Genomic DNA, 4,487 nt, shown 5'->3' with positions numbered 1-4,487 from the left:
GAGAGAGAGAGAAAATATTAAAAAATGTAAAAAGAAGGGAAACTGAGAAAGCCATGGAGAATAAGCCAGGAAGCAGCTTCCCTCCATGATCCCTGCATTTGCACCTACTTCCTGCTAGAGCTCCTACCCTGACTCTCTGAAATGATGGATTGTAAAGTGTCAGATGGAATAAACTTTCCTTTCCAAGTTGGTTATGGTCAGGGTTTTATCACAGCAGCAGAAGACAAAATAGGACAATGTCCAGTGGAAATCTCAGCGACCACTGCTGCTTCACCAAGTTCCAGCAGGTGGATGTCACAGATCACAGTTCTCCAGAAATCCTTTGACTATCATTTTTTATGATTCTCGCTATGCATTATGGGAGTTTTCTTATGCCTTTTTTCTTTGGGAAATTTTGTATGGGCTTTGGTAAAGGATATGAATGTATACAATAGCAGTCTTGCTAAACAAAGTAAATCTTCTTTTCTTTTTTTTTTTTATTTATTTATTATATATGAATACACTGTAGCTGTCGTCAGACACACCAGAAGAGGGCATCAGATCTCATTACAGATGGTTGTGAGCCACCATGTGGTTGCTGGGATTTGAACTCAGAACCTCTGGAAGTGCAGTCAGTGCTCTTAACCACTGAGCCATCTCTCCAGTCCCCAAAGTAAATCTTTAGAGACAAATCCCCACCACCGTGGATCCACATAGCATGGTAACTCTGCCTACTCCTGCACAAGAACCCCCTTTGTGTCCCTGTTTGCACCAAGAATAGAGAAGCTGTAGAGTTGTTAACTGAGATCTGGTGCCAGAAACTCTTACATACACCTGGTCCTAAGGATGAAAGCATACAATGGAGAGAAACAGTGGGCCCAGGCTCACAGGATGAGTGGCAAGACCTGATATGCCTCACAAGAAGCAGATTCTGTTAAAGTTAGACTGGCTTGATCCCTCTCTGACATATACAGGAGCATACATTGAAGAAATTAGGATGGTATGGCACAATGGAGAAATAGGAAGACATCAGGACCTTCCCTTTGGGGATCTTAGGAGGAGAACAGGCCCATATTGTAAGACCAAGGCATACAGGAACACAATTAGGAAATGGCTCAATGCTTGTTGTGCTTCCTGGTACAAACACTGCATCAGGCCCCTGGAGGAATGAAAATTGGTCTCAGGGGTTTGTTTTGCAGGACTCGATGTGGTACCCCCAGACCACAAAGGCTGAGACCTTGCAGAAGGAGGTGCAAAGGACATGTAGCAGGGTTGCTGAACCTTAAAGAACCATGGGGACTTAGATGTTTGCTCAACTTACTGCTTTTGCTTCAAAGAAAAATGCTGTAATAAAGCTGATGATATCATTCATTCTGGATGTTAAAACAGGGCTAAAATAGGTTAAAAACAATTTGTGAAAAGATCATATATTTCTTGTTATCATTAAGTCTGCTTTCAAGATTGCTAATGGCTAAGCTATTATGCAATTAAAGACTCAGAAAGGTGTGTCCTTTTGTTCAATAACCACTAGCTATCCTGATTCACCCTCAGGTAATGTCAGTCTCTTTCCTTCACCAACCCCACACCTCTTCTTTGGGACCTGAACCCTGCTGGAGCCAGACTTCAGCAGAAACCTTCTCTCAGACAATTCCATGTGGAGAGATGAAACCAAAATCAAATGAAAGATTAAAAGAAATCAAAGAAAAAAAACTAATAAATTGGAATACAGACAAAAATCTAAATAAAATGTCACTACATTAAAAGCAGAAATAAGGCGCTGGGGAGATGGCAAAAATGAACACACATGCTTTGGGAGATTGCTATGAGAACTGAGATAAATGATATGAAATAATCACCAGGGTATACAGGGCTGTATTTGTATTAGGGACCATGATTGTGTTAGCTTGGAGAAAAATATGATATGGAGAGCCAAGACAATGTAAAGTTCATCAGAGAAGATTTCTCCAAAAACAGACAATGTTGGAGGAATCAATGAATGTGGGAAGCATGCTAAGAAGCAGAGACAGAACACTGAAACATTATTTAGAACAAAAGACAAAGGAGAGTGGAGCTCCCACTGTGGAGAAACATTTCTGTAAGAGCTCTAGGTTCTGTGAGGTGGTGTGGTGGCTCCCCATCTGATTAAATCTAGAAGCTTCCAGAAGGAAGCAGTTTGAATAATGATGAAAGACTGAATCTCCCCCAGACTCCTTCTGGGCCCTGCTTCTGCCCTGTGGAGCGCAGGCAAGTCCTGTGTAAGAACAGTAAAGTACAGAAATAAAAATTTGTTTTCTTTCTTGGGCCACACGAGCTGGACTGACACCTAGAGTTCCTGGTGAGCACTCCAAGCCCAACTGCAAAGTGTGTACAAACTGCTCAATATTTCTATGATTCCTCTCAGTGCATCTCCCGGGTTATAATTTCACTATTGAGGGAGGACTCCATCGGGGTAATATCTGGGTTATGTTCAGCATAGTGTGCCACGCAAAAGAAAGTGCCTTAAAAGCTTTTGGGTGGTGAGAATGACTTCAATGTCAACAATAAACCTGTCCCAAAAAACATTGAGTGTGTAACCATTGGCCTGTCTTGTCCTTTCTGTATATTCCTAGAAAGAATCGAACCCTGTTGCCTTGGCAACTCTCTTTAGAGACCTAATAAATAGAGTGTTTAACCAGCTTGGGGAAGGGGGAAGAGGGAAGACTAAACAAATATTTAGGCTTTCCCCCATCCATATGGCTTTGGGGGCTTTGGACTCCTCTCCTTCTTAGAAAACATTGCCTTCTCATCCCCACCTACCTGAACGTAGCTCTCCCTTCGTAATCGAAGAAAAGAAGTAGCCATGTGATGCTGATGAGCGAGGAAAAAAGTTTCTTTAGAGAGGCCTGAGGAGAAAGATGAACAGAGCAGTTTGTTCCAGAAGGCCTCGCTGCACTATGCCTAGGTCTTCTCCCCAGTGCCGGACACTCACTGGCAAGGACTGCCCCACAGTGCTGTGCACCAGGGCCTCGATGTTCCGGCTCTTCTCCCTCATCCTTTCAACCAGGGCCTGTACTTCTGTGAGGTTATCTGGATAGGATAGGAGACATTGGAGGTAAAAGGCTGGATTATGAAATGGTTCTTCCTGCCACTCCAGTGTCCTAACAGGACACACTCATTTGGTCCCTCAGTGCTGGATAGTTTTATGTCAACTTGACGAAAGCCAGAATCATTTGGCAAAAGGGAACATCTAGTGAGAAAATGCCCCCACTAGACTTGCCTGTAGGCAAGCCTGTAGTGCATTTTCTTGATTGATTGATGGGCCCAGTTCACAGTGGGCGGTGCCACCCCTGGGGTGGTGGTCCTGAGTGCTATAAGAAAGCAGACTGGCAAGCCCTGGGGAATAACAGTTAAGTTGCACTTGCCCATGGCTTCTGCTTCAGTTCCTGCCCTAACTCCCCTCCGTGATAGACTTATACACTGTAAGATGAAATAAACCCTTCCTTCCCCAAGTTGCTTTTGGTCATGGTGTCTTATAGTGACAATAGGATACCATAAGACACCCTCCCTCTGACAAGGCACCCTGAGACTCAGAAAAATGGCAGCTCTTCTAAACCACCCCACCATTCCCATCCTCCTGCTCACCATCCAGGATAAAAATGAAGACCATGGTGTCAATTTCCTTGAGGGATGGCAGGATGGAAGTCAGGAAGTCATCCTGGGAGAAGGTGAACTGGGGACCCTGGGACAGAAAAAGATAAGAGAATTCCTTCTGGCCGGGCGGTGGTGGCTCACACCTTTAATCCCAGCACTTGGGAGGCAGAGGCAGGTGGATTTCTGAGTTTGAGGCCAGCTTGGTCTACAGATCCAGGACAGCCAGAGCTACACAGAGAAACCCGTCTCAAAAAACCAAAACCAAAAGAGAGAGAGAGAGAGAGAGATCCTTCCTTCCATCAGGACACTCAAGAGTAGAGACTTGAAGACTGAAGGGGACCTTAGGGGACATCTAATATAGCCCTCTTGGTTTCAGTTGAAAAGAGTCAGGATTCAAAATGGTAGCATTTTGCCAAAGGTTATGTAGCAGGTGAGTGGACTAAAGCCAGGCAAACCCAGAGCCTTCCACCTTCGACTGCTTCAGATCTCCATGTCCTCTGACCAGTCCCTTTCTGGGACTGATGATCCCCTCATGTTCCCTCACCTCCAGGTCCCACGCCCCTACTGCCCTCTGCACACTCGTGAATTTTACAACTTCCCATGTCCTATCCTCTTCCAACCGGGTTGGTGAGCTCATCCTTCTGGTTAAACATGTCACTGTGGTCACCAATAAGAAAGCCATGGATAGCCGGGCGGTGGTGGTGCACACCTTTAATCCCAGCACTTGGGAGGCAGAGGCAGGCGGATTTCTGAGTTCAAGGCCAGCCTGGTCTACAGAGTGAGTTCCAGGACAGCCAGAACTACACAGAGAAACCCTGACTCAAAAAAAAAAAAGAAAGAAAGAAAGAAAGAAAGAAAAGAAAAGAAGAAAATAGAAA

The 4,487-nt window shown here is 44.8% G+C and overlaps 1 long non-coding RNA gene across 1 annotated transcript; it reads right to left on the bottom strand.

Annotated features, from left to right (window-relative positions):
- Positions 1–2,726: 2,726 nt before the first annotated feature.
- On the bottom strand, positions 2,727–3,732 carry LOC114636187. The gene is made up of 3 exons (XR_003713573.1): positions 3,601–3,732; positions 2,948–3,045; positions 2,727–2,861 (listed from the first exon to the last, which is right to left on the bottom strand). It is a non-coding gene; the product is annotated as an uncharacterized LOC114636187 (long non-coding RNA).
- Between the last annotated feature and the right edge of the window lie 755 nt (positions 3,733–4,487).

Source organism: Grammomys surdaster, unplaced genomic scaffold, assembly GCF_004785775.1.
Source record: "Grammomys surdaster isolate TR1022 unplaced genomic scaffold, NIH_TR_1.0 122878, whole genome shotgun sequence".
Lineage (NCBI taxonomy): Eukaryota > Metazoa > Chordata > Mammalia > Rodentia > Muridae > Grammomys > Grammomys surdaster.
Note: the sequence above shows the minus strand (reverse complement) of the source record. Positions and strands in the feature narration are given on the sequence as shown.